This window comes from Harpia harpyja, unplaced genomic scaffold (assembly GCF_026419915.1).
Source record: "Harpia harpyja isolate bHarHar1 unplaced genomic scaffold, bHarHar1 primary haplotype scaffold_65, whole genome shotgun sequence".
Taxonomy (NCBI): Eukaryota; Metazoa; Chordata; class Aves; order Accipitriformes; family Accipitridae; genus Harpia; species Harpia harpyja.
Window position 1 is genome coordinate 9,076 of NW_026293416.1, and position 12,472 is coordinate 21,547.

Genomic DNA, 12,472 nt, shown 5'->3' on the forward strand with positions numbered 1-12,472 from the left:
AGATTCGGAAAAAGTAGTATTAAACCAGTATTTTTTCCAATTTGCACTTCTAGGAATCGGTATTCCTACTAATTGAAATTCTTGATTCACTGTCTCTGGTAGAGCAACACAAATCCAACGTTCACTTAGATTTAGATTATCAATAAAAAATTTCATCAATGATATATGCATATTCTTGGTCCAGGCATTTTCTACTTGGTGAACATCCCTAGGTTTCCGTACCAATTGTTTTAACACATTCAGAGGTGGCATGTTATGATATGAATGAGGATAATCCATGTGACGGTGCCAAAAATTCCACTCAAGATTAGGCCCCCATTTAATTATTACAATCCTCAATTTGAAAGTAAAACGATCGCTCAATAGATAGAATCGATGACAACACCAGTCTCTGTTACCATAAATTCCCCACATTTGATGGTCAAAGCACCATGTCCCAATTCCCCATGTTGGTTCTTGAAGGTGAATATGATATACAGGATAACTTCTTGGAATGCCATATCCCCACCACCATTTAGAAAAGCCATGACCGTCGGACCAAGTATCCCACGAATCGTCAATGCTTCTAACATTAGCACAGAATTTGAGAAAATTAAAAAGTGGGTAAATAGGGTCTCTCTGTCTGGTCTTCAGATAACTAGCCGAAAAAATGACCTGTCCAGGCTTTTCCTGTAGGCCTGTAATTTGGCCCAAAAGTTGAAAAGAATGATCACTTTATATAATAACAGTTCTGTTGGTACAGGCATCTCGATGTCGCAATGCGAATTTTGTCCACAATGTGTCACTCCAGGGTAAAATACAAACGAATACAAACAGAAGTAATACTTCACAATTGTCCATTACGGTTCAGATTCCTTGTGGGCATGTGAATGATGGATCCGATTTTCTTTCCCGGATACCTTAATGGCATAAAAAGAAGTTAGTAAAACAGTATAAGGTCCTTCCCATTTTGGTTCAAATCTGTTCTTCCTTTTGAAATTCTTTATATAAACTTTGTCCCCTGGCTGTATGTCGTGAACTTGGATTTCAGGGCTTATTTCCTGATACCAATAGGCATGGTTATGCATTTGGAAAAAAGAATTTTGCAGACACAAAAGGTATTGTGTTACCTGTTCATCTCCATCCAAGAGGCTAGTCTTTGCTGGCACATACATACCTGGAACAGCAAGTATTCTCCCAAAAAGGATCTCAGCCGGAGAAACTCCAATTGGTTGCCTTGGAGTATTCTTTATATCCCACAAAACTAAATTTAGGGCCTCAGGCCATTTCAAACCAGTCTGTTTACAAACTTTTACTAATTTCTCCTTTAATGTCCTATTCATTCATTCTACCTGACTGGATGATTTGGGGTGATGTGGAGTATGAAATTTATTAAAAATCTCCAAAGAATTATAAATCTGAATCAGGATAGCAGCTGTGAAATGACTCCCTCGATCTGAGTCAATTGCTTCAGGCACCCCATACCTTGGAATGATTTCTTTCAATAAGGCTTTTACCGCTGCCTTTGAATCATTTTTCCTAGTCGGAAAAGCTTCCACCCATCCTGATAACTGATCAACAATCACTAACACGTAAGAGTACCCCATTGGTTTTGGCATATCTGCATAATCAATTTGGAGTTTTTGAAAAGGAAAGGTGGCTGGAGGTCTTTTCCCACTGGGAGGTTTAATTCGCACTGAGGCATATTGTCTGCAAAGCTTACATCCTTCACAAATTCTTTTCGCTGCTGCATAAATTCCCGGGGCTGCCCAAAGTCTCTGGATTCGGAGCGCGAGGCTCTCCGGTCCCCCATGGGTCCTCTCGTGGTGCCACCGCGTTATCGGTAGTAAATACCTTTTTGGAAGGAGAGGTTTGTTATTCAGAATCCACTGCCCTTCTCGCCGCTGGGCTCCCAACCGAGTCCATTGTTGTTTTTCTTCTTCAGGGAGGTCTTCATACAGCTTATTCACGTTATTGGACGTTATTTCATGTTGTAACAGAGACATAACGGACACAATCTGTCGTGCTGCTGCTCTAGCAGCTTGGTCAGCTAGAGAATTTCCCTTTGCGATCATGTCTTGTCTCTGAGTGTGTGCCTTTATATAGATCACAGATATTTCAGAGGGCAGTTGGATCGCCTCTAAAAGGTCTTTGATCTGTTGTCCGTGGGCAACAGTTTTTCCCGCTGAAGTCAGAAAACCCCTTTCCTTCCACAAAGTCCCCGTAGCATGGCATACACCAAAGGCATATTTAGAGTCTGTATAAATGTTAACTCTGACTCCTATTGCATATTTAGCAGCTTCAGTAAGAGCAACTGTTTCTGCTCCTTGAGCACTTAAAAGTGCAGGCAAAGGTCCAGCCAGCAGTACCTGTGTTTCTGTGGTGACTGCGAAACAGGTACATCTTCGACCTTCTTCGTAGTAAGATGAGCCGTCCGTGAAGAGGTTCAAATCAGGGTTATCTAAAGGTTGATCTCTCAGGTCATCTCGCAGCTTGCTGGTTTCACTTACAAGATAAACACAATTGGGGTTATCTTTCTCCATCAGAGGGTAAAGGCATTAAGGTTGCAGGGTTTAAAGTGTTGCACCTTTCCAGTTGCAAATTATCAGCCAATAAAAGAATTATTTCATATCTATGTGCCTGTTGCAGAGACAAAGCTTTCTCCGCATATTGCTTTAACAAAATTTCTACCTCCTGGGGTACACAAACAGTTAGCGGATGACCTAAAACAATTGTTCTGGTTTTCTCAAGCATTTCAGCTGCAGCTGCTATTGCTCTGATACAAAAAGGAGTTCCTTTAGTCACTGGATCCAGTGTAGAAGAAAAATAAGCAGCAGGTCTCTCATGTGGTCCCAAAGTTTGTACTAACACTCCCTTTGCAACCCCTTTTGCTTCATCACAATATAATTTAAAAGGGTTTGAAGAATTAGGAAGCCCTAATGCTGAGGCAGATAAGAGTGCAGCCTTTAAAGTACGAAAGGCTTTCTCCCTCTCAGTGCCCCAAGCGATCGGTTCTATTTCCTCATTTCGAGTTGCTTCATGCAGAAGTTTATCTATTTCACTGAATCCCGGGATCCAAGGACAGCAAAATCCTACCTGTCCTAAAAATCCTCTCAACTGTTTTTTTGTCACTGGTCTCGGTATTTCTTGAATCGCTTGGACTCTTTCAGGGTCTACTTCCCGTACTCCGGGCTTTAATATAAATCCCCAATATTTTACTTGCTGTTTGCAAAACTGCAATTTAGATGGAGATGCACGGTGTCCCTTTTTAACAAGTTGGATACACAGATACTCAGTATCTCGAATACAATCATTCTCAGTTTTACTTGCCAATAACAAATCATCAACATGTTGCACCAGGACAGATTTGCTTGGAAAAACTAAATCTTGTAAATCATTCTTCAGAATCTGAGAAAAAATCGTTGGTGAGCTGGTAAAACCTTGTGGTAGCCTGGTCCAAGTAAGTTGTTTCCCTTGCCAAGTAGAGGCAAAAATTGGTTGGCTTTCTTCAGCAATTGGAATACTAAAGAAAGCTCTGGTAAGGTCAAGCACTGTGAAATACTGCGCCCAGACTGGAATGTGGGTTAAAATCAGACTAGGATCCGGCACCACAGGGTGTGGAGCAATTACATGCTCATTCACTGCTCGTAAATCTTGAGCAAATCTATATTCGGGATCTCCATCCTTATCTGTCCTATGTTTACTCACTGGCAAAATTGGGGTATTATAGGGACTACAGCATTCTCTCAAAATCCCCTTTTCCAAGAAATGCACAATTTGTTTTTCAATGCTGGGAATGGCTTCATTTATAACTGGATATTGCCGAATTGAAGGAGTCGTCCCTCCTTTTGTTTTTATCACAACTGGTTCAGCAGATTTCAATAATCCTACTTCATCTCCTGATGTACTCCAAAGTTCTCTGGGAACTCCAACTAATTGGGGTGGTGTTTTTGAATCGCTGTTTTTGTTCTTTAAGTTGGATTGCTTCAGAAGCCATTATGATTAATTGGATCCCTGTAGGCGCCAAAGAGAGAAACGTGCCAAATTCCTGCAAAAGGTCTCGTCCCAGAAGGGAAATGGGAGAGTCTGGAGAAATTACAAATCTTCCCCAGACTAATTTTCCATTCAAAACTACTGGCAGAGGAGTAGACAAATATTTTATCTCTTCCCTTACCACCCCCCATCTTATCACAGTTTCATTTGACATCTGGGGGACTTAAAAATTTACCAAAGACAATGTCACTCCTGTATCTACTGGGAAAGTAACAAGAATACCGTTTACCTTTGCAGAAATCTGACCGCGCTCATCTACCTGGATTCCGACAGGTTCCATTGCTCTTTTAGTTTCCAGAGAAGAGGAATACCATTCTTTACTGCGAATGAGGTCGTGGGGGTCAGGCAGGTGGAAGTTCTCCTTGGGTTGCAACAGGTCTCGGTGGGCACTCTCTTTGCGTATGTCCTAAATTTCCACAATAAAAACACTCTAAAGAGTTAGCATGTTGGCAAATAGGGGTAACTATTTTGCCCCCCTCTTCCCCTAAACCTCCCCTTAGAAAATCCCCAACCTCTCATTCGTGAGTTAAAATTCTGAATAATTGCTGCAGCTAACAGCCCAATTTCTCTCTCCTTCTCTTTCCGCTCTCGCTTTCTTTTGATTTTTAAGTTCTCTTCTTCCTGTTTTTGTCTTTCTTCAGCTCTTCCATCAAAAACAAAGGCAGCAGTACTTAGAATTTTACCTAATGTCTCACCCTGCCAGCCTGGCATATGTTTCTTAAAATATTTACTTATGTCTGGAGCAGATTGATCTACAAAAACACGGATAGCTAAAGGCTCCTGGAAATTGTCACGGGTCATGCCCCCCGTATTTCAATAAAGTTGCCTTCAATCGTCCCCAGTAATCACTCGGATGTTCATCAGGTCTCTGACTAAATTCTAAAACCTTTGTCCAATTAGTTACTCTCTCACCAGCTTGGCGAACTGCCTCTATTAATTGTTGAATGGCAGTTTGATGAGCCCTAGCTCCTTCTGTGGTTGTAAGATTCCATTGTGGATCTTGTTCAGGCCAAGGATTTAACCCCTGGCCTCTGAGCAATTTCTCTGTCCTTTTGAAAAATCTTTTCTCTTTCCTCTGCCTGAAATAATTCTCGCATCAGAGTCCTCATATCATTCCAATTGGGGGTATAATCAGTGACAATTCCCGATAACAATTGAGCACACTTTTCAGCATCATCACGCAGCAGAGGCGTTTTCAACTGCCAGGCTACTAAATCACCTTGCTTCCAAGGTTCGTGCCTCATTATTGCAGTTACTGCAGGAACTTCAGGTGCACCCGGTCCTGCTCTCGGGTTTGGGATGTAATCCAAACGCATTGGATACATGCCAGCACTTTTTGAGAAAAGCTCAGTTTCCTCAGCCTTAGGAGCCGAGGGAAGTAAACTTTTCCTCATTTTCAACAAGGGAGTTTTCCTCCTTTGTTGTGCTCAATTATACCAAATATGCTAATAATCAATATCTTGACTTCCGGAGTCTTCCAAAATCATTCTCAAAAACTTCTGCTTATGGGGTTTGAATGTTCCCTTAGGAGGCAACGCATCCATTGGCCCTCCTCCATTTCTTGTCAGAAATGGCTATTCCTCTTGGCACAATACTATCAATTTCCTTTTTTGCAATGTCTGTGCCAAGGATATCTTTTTCCAATTTTCTAAAACCCCAGCAAGGGGTGTCCCCCTTTCAACGCTGGGTGCTGACCCCATCTTTCTTAATATTTTTTGCAAGTTTAAACACAAGAGTTTCCCAGGATAATTTTGTCTGGAATTACCCATGCCCAAGTCTTTTAGGTGAACTCACCTGATTATTTTCTGCCAGCAATTGAGCGTTGGTGACGGGTTTGCCCAGAGAAATATCCAGTTGCTCTCTTTCTCTCTTGTGTCCTAGAGTCCCATCTGGGTCGCCAATTCTGTTAAAGAATTTACGAACGTGGGTTTCTCTAGGTTTGCTTTATTAGCAACTCAGAGTTGGGCCACCACCGCAGTGAATGGCAACCTTCCAAAAATTTCCCAATCTTATATAGCTTTTTACCACCCATTGTCCCAGTCCAAAGTCTTTGTAATTTTCCAGTTGATCTCTGTTCCCATGTCGTTATCATTCATCATCTTATCAGTTCTCGTGTCCCGGTTCTTCTGAAGTTAGTGGTCGTAGGCAGAAGGTCTTGGGTCACCACAATCACTTATCTTCTTACACATCAAAGATCACCTTTGAATTTCTGAAAATCACTCAGGCTATTCTATTAATTTATCTTGTTCTAAAGTTAATCGCTTACTCCCATGTCTTAGGTCTGAGATGTATGATCCTTCTTCTGTTGATTCAGCTTGACTGGGTTTCAAGCCAGCCATGGAGGGGGAGACACATGAGACAAATAAGCAGCTTATGCATATTGTTTTATAAGCACCTGCATTCTATTAATCACATCTAAAGCAATCTCTAATCATTAGTTATACGTCTGGTACGAATAGTCTTAGAAACAATAAGGCTTAAGGCGTAGTTCCTTTTACAGCTGTGTGGACGGCCACGTCGATAGCGTTTTGTGGAGACGATTGGAGCCGTGTGGCAGGGGCTGTTGAGGGGTAGTGAAGCAGATTTGAATCTCTAAGGTGTTAAGGCTTGCATGTGATGGGCTTAAGGTTTGGCCATTTTTTTTTTTTCCTTTATGGCAGGCTGTAGTTGGACTCCAGATGGTATTCCTAGATGGAATCGAGACTTCTGGAATTGTTAAGCTCTTGCTCTGTATCCAGGTGACTTGTTCAATATGTTTTTTTTGAGACGTGGAGGGACAAGATGCATGCCACAGAGCGACGGAGGAGGGGAGCGGAGCGCTGCGAGAAGGTGGGTCTGTGAGGGAGTCGGAGGGAAGATGCGGCTGGTGGCTCTACGAGATTGCCTTGCTTTGCTGCGCTTTGCGTTGTTTTGCATTTTATTGGTCTGTATTTGGTTTTGTGCTGCGTTGTTTTGGTCTGTACTTGTATTGGCTGTCACGTGAGGCTGTCTCACATTGGTTTGCTCTATATTGGTTTGTGTTCTACCGCTCTGTACTTGTATTGACTGCAGTCTGAGAGTCTCCTGCATTGGTCCTGTCTTGTGTTTTGTCTGGTACGGCAGTGCTCCGAGTTGTTTTGCCTTGACTGAGATAAGAGTACTGCCTTGTACGGCATTATATTTGCATGTGAATTGCATGGCTCTATGTTTGCGTGTGTATTGTATGGCATTGCAGAGAGGGCTAAACGACTTTGGGTTCTTTTCACGCGAGGATTTGAGTGGATTGCAATTGGATCGTGAAGTAGCATAGGGTAAGGCAGTACCCGGGCAATGGTGTTCGTATTGTTTATGCGGACAATTTGTGGCAAACCTCTAGAAATGGTCAAGGCCTTGCGGTCTGACTAGCAGCGTGACAGGCCTCGGAGCGATCGGTAACTTTGGGACAGCTCTGTGTTTGTGACGATCTGGTTTTTCAAGTGCCATGGAGGATACTGACTGTGAGGATGTGTTATTTTTGGAAGAGGTGGGAAGCAGGCGAGGGGAGCGCTGGAGGATTTTTTTGGTCAAGGATGAAGTGTCTATTCAACAGTTTTGTGTGTTGTTTTTGCAGGTGATCACGGGGCACGAGGCGGTTGAAGGAACCTTGCGTTTAGGTGACGTGGCTGCTATGGGCGTTGGACCGTGACATGTAGCACCGTGAAATCTAAGTAGCGGGTTGAAAATGCACAGATGGTGGAGATGATGGTGTGTGTTGAAACATTGGTGTAACGGAAGGGTAGTTTGTGGGGAGTTTGGAAAGAAGTTGGGCTCGGGCTGGGGCTTTCACAGGAGGGGCAATTTTTGAGGCCCCCGGTCCCGCAGACACGGGGTGACGGCCCCTCGAGGCCCGTGGGTGGTAGGATGGATGAGTTGAGAGCGAGGGCTGGCGTGCATGTGATCTGAGTGGTGTGTTGTGAATCTGCGTAACCTTGTAGGGTTATGTGGTTTAGCCTTTTTATGTTTTTTCCTTTCAGGTTGGATGTAGAGTTGAGATATTTTTCAGGGAATTAGAAAAAAAAAATTAGAATAAAAAAAACCCTAGCGGGTGGATGAGTAGGTTTTTGGTTTGTTTTTTTTTTTTCCCCCAACCGGGTTTTTTTTTCCCTGGTCCCAGCTGCTCCGTGAGGCGATGTTCATCGCCAATGTTCGGACGGGGATTGGGCTCGGGCCGGTATTTTCGCAGGCAGGGCGATTTTTTTCAAGGCTCCCGGGAACAGCATTCCCGTGGAGCGCTCCCCTGGAAAGTGGCAATTGCTGGTCAGCGCAGGGAAATATGTTGTTCAGTGGATGATCTTTGGAAGACAGTTGAGGATTTTGCAGGCGAAGGGTGTGGGGAGTTGGACTAGATGGCCAGCATTGAGGAGGCCAGGGTTGTGGAGTGCATGGGTGTAACTGTATTTTTCCGTGGTGGGTTTGTAAAATCTTTGGGTGGTCTTTGTAGTTTGTGATGTAATGATATTTTTCAATTTTTATTTTTGTGCCTAGGTGCGGAAGTCGGCAGTCTGTCAAGAAGAGCGGAGCTCGCTCATTTTCTGCTTGGGAACAGGGATCGTGGAGGTAATGTCACCTCGGGGAGGAGAACTTCTGAACGTGAAGCGATAGACGTAATGGGAGCGAGGAATGTGGAAAAGACCACTCTGTAGAGAATCACAGGCACTAAATAGTGGCGCTTCTTCTTAAGGTAATGCTAAATTTTTGGAGTTTAAATGTATTTGTAAAAATAATGATTAAAAGGGGAATAAATGTAGTAGTGGCAAATATTTGACCAATGAGGCCGTAACTATTTTCTATACATCGTAGTAAAAGTACATTGTAGAATTGGACTGTAAATACTGACGTAGCTGAACGTGCTTGGAGTCAGTAATGGACCAAATGAAACAATAAAAATAAAATGAAAAAAAGACAGGTAATTAGGTCTCCCCGTGAGAATCACAGTACTAATGGCGATCGCAAAGGCAACTGCAGAGCGAAGTGTGCGCGTTTAGTGCCCGTAGGTAAACTTAGCTGTTATAAGTAAGTGAAAGCGTCCGTTAGAATTAGGCATCCGAGGGAGAGTTGTAGATACCTAGAGGTAAATGTAGCTGCAGATGGGTTAATAGAAAGGGTGCGCATTACTGGCTCTAGTAATTGCACGGCTTTGAAATTGGCTCTGTAGCTGCGTAACTGTGAAACGGGCTCGGTAACTGTGTAGCTTTGAAATTTGCTCGGGTTCTGTGCGTCGCCGAAATTTGCTCGGGTTCTGTGCATCGCCGAAATGGGCTCGGTCAATGTGTAACTTTTCTCAAAGGGGCTGAGGCGCTGTGTAACTCTGAAATGGGCTTGGTCACTGGATAATATGTGTATAACATCTGGGGTTTTTTCATTCTGTATCTCACTGTCCCAGTTCTCCTTCCTGCTGTTCTCTTTCTCTGACCCTTTGTGGTGCTCCCTACTCTTTTTATTCATGTCTTCTGTCTCCCTGCAGGGTTCCTAATACGACTCTTTCTCCAACCTCCTGTGCTTCTCAGTCTCTCTCTCTCTCGTCATTATTCTCGTCTGTCACTCTGTCTTACTTTCTGTCCCATTGTATCATGTTGTATCTGTCCCTCCTGCTTTTTTCTCCATCTGTCCAGATCCCTGTCCCTTTTTTCTTCTATTGCTGTCCCTCTGCCCTGCTTCCTCTTGCTATCTTTTCTTTCTCTCTCTGTCCCATTCTCTCTTCCATCCTTTCTAACTGTATCCCCCTGTCCAGCTAGCTGCCCCTTCTCTCCTTTCTCTCTTCCTCCATATCTCTTTCACTATCACAGCTGTTTTTTCCTCCAGTGCTGTCCTGGTCAGTCCCTTTTTTTCTCGCTCTCATTCCGTCATGTTCCCTGTGTCTTTTTTTTTTTTAATTCCTCCATCTCTGTCCTGCAGCCCATCACTACTTTTTGTCTCTTCCATCCCTTTGTCCTTCTTCCGGTCCTTGTGTCTCTCTCTCCCTTTGTTCTCCCTCCCTTCCTTTTTTCCTTTCTTGCTACATGTCTGTTCTGCTCCCTAGAATAGAATCGAATCACATCGAATCAAATCATTACATTTAGAAAGGACCTCTAAGATCATTAACTCCAACCATCAACCCAACACCACCATGCCCACTAGATCATGTCCCAAAGTGCCACGTCTACAGGTTTTTTGAACACCTCCGGGGATGGTGACTCCACCACTTCCCTGGGCAGCCTGGTCCAACATCTGACAACCCTCTCAATAAAGAATTTTTTCCGAATATCTCACCCAAATCTCCCTGCCGCAACTTGAGGCCGTTTCCTCTCCTCCTGTCCCTAGTTACTTGAGAGCAGAGACCAGCACCCACCTCGCTACACCCTCCTTTCAGGTCGTTGTAGAGAGCGATGAGGTCTCCCCTCAGCCTCCTCTTCTCCAGACTAAACCACCCCGGTTCCCTCAGCCGCTCCTCGGAAGTTCTCTAGACCCTTCTCCTTGTTCTCCAGACCCCTCACCACCTCGGTTGCCCTTCTCCGGACACGCTCCAGCACCTCAACGTCTTTCCCGTAGTGAGGGGCCCAAAACTGAACCCAGGACTCGAGGTGTCACCTCACCAGTGCCCAGTACAGGGGACAACCACCTCCCCGCTCCTGCTGGCCACACTATTTCTGATGCTAGCCAGGATGCCGTTGGCCTTCGTGGCCACCTGGGCACACTGCTGGCTCATATTCAGGTGGTTGTTGACCAGCACCCCCAGGTCTTCTTCTGCCGGGCAGCTTTCCAGCCACTCTTCCCCAAGCCTGTAGCTCTGCATTGGGTTGTTGTGACCGAAGTGCAGGACCCGGCACTTGGCCTTGTTGAACCTCGTACAATTGGCCTCAGCCCATCGATCCAGCCTGTCCAGATCCCTCTGTAGAGCCTTCCCACCCTCCAGCAGATCGACCTTCCCTCCCAACTTGGTGTCGTCGCCAAACTTGCTGAGGGAGCGCTCGATCCCCTCATCCAAATCATCAATAAAGATATTAAACAGAACCGGCCCCAACACCGAGCCCTGGGGAACGCCGCTTGTGACCGTTCGCCAACCAGATTTAACTCTCTTCACCACGACCCTCTGGGCTCGGCCATCCAGCCCGTTTTTCACCCAGCGAAGAGGACACTTGTCCAAGCCACGAGACGCCGGTTTCTCAAGGAGTATGCCATGAGAGACAGTGTCCAAGGCCTTGCGGAAGTCCAGGTAGACAACATCCACAGCCTTTCCCTCATCCACTAGGCGGGTCACCTGGTCATGGAAGGAGATCGGGTTGGTCAAGCAGGACCTGCCTTTTGTAAACCCACGCTGGCTGGGCCTGATCCCCCTTTTATCCCGGTCTTGCCATGTGAGCACTCTCAAGACAAACCGCTCCATAATCTTCCCCAGTACCGAGGTCAGGCTGACAGGCCCGTAGTTCCCCGGATCCTCCCTCCGACCCTTCTTGTAAATGGGTGTCACATCGGCAAACCTCCAGTCCTCTGGGACCTCCCCTGGTGACCAGGATCACCGATAGATGACGGAGAGCGGCTTGGCAAGGACCTCTGCCAGTTCCCCCAGTACTCTCAGATGGATCCCATCAGGTCCCATAGATTTGTGAGTGTCCAGACGGCGTAGCAGGTCCCTAACGAATTCCTCCTGGATTAAGGGGTGGGATGTTCTGCTCTTCATCCTTACCTTCCAGCTCAGGGGGTGGAGTACCCTGAGGATGACTGGACTCCCTATTAAAGACTGAGGCAAAGAAGGCATTAAGCACCTCGGCCTCTTCCTCATCTCTGGTGGCTACGTTCCCTTCTGTATCCATTAAAGGATAAATATTCTCCTTGGGATTCTTTTTACTGTTAGCATATTTGTAAAAACATTTTTTGTTGTCCCTTACAATAGTGGCCAGATTGAGTTCTAGCTGAGCTTTTGCCTTTCTAATTTCCTCTCTGCATGACCTAACAAGATCCCCGTACTCCTCCCGAGTTGCCCGCCCTTTCCTCCGGAGATGATAAACTCTCCTTTTTTTCTTGAGTCCTAGCAAAAGCTCCCCGTTCAGCCAGGCCGGTCGTTTTCCTCGGCGGTTCGACTTGCGGCACATGGGAATAGCCTGGTCCTGAGCCACTAAGATTTCCTTTTTAAAGAATGTCCATCCCTCCTGGACCCCTTTGGAGGGATGGTGGGACGTTCAGGAGACGGTGGGATGTGGGGAGATGGTGGGACATGGAGGGATGGTAGGACACGGGGAGATGGTGGGACCTTCAGGAGATGGTGGGACGTGGAGGACAGGACGGCGTGGGGCAGACATGGGCACCTGCAGCGGGAGAAGCCGCATCCTTGGGAGCCAGTAGGTCCCAGAGGGGGATGCCCAAACTCTGCCCCACACGTGTGGGTCACAACTGCTGCCCCCCCGTGGGATCGGGGTGGGCAGGTGGTGGTTGAGATGCGCCGTGG

The 12,472-nt window shown here is 45.7% G+C and overlaps 1 long non-coding RNA gene across 1 annotated transcript; it reads left to right on the top strand.

Annotated features, from left to right (window-relative positions):
• The first annotated feature begins 6,518 nt into the window (after positions 1-6,518).
• LOC128138615 (uncharacterized) lies at positions 6,519-9,792 on the top strand. The gene is made up of 3 exons (XR_008234087.1): positions 6,519-6,861; positions 7,622-7,699; positions 8,536-9,792. It is a non-coding gene; the product is annotated as an uncharacterized LOC128138615 (long non-coding RNA).
• Positions 9,793-12,472: the final 2,680 nt, after the last annotated feature.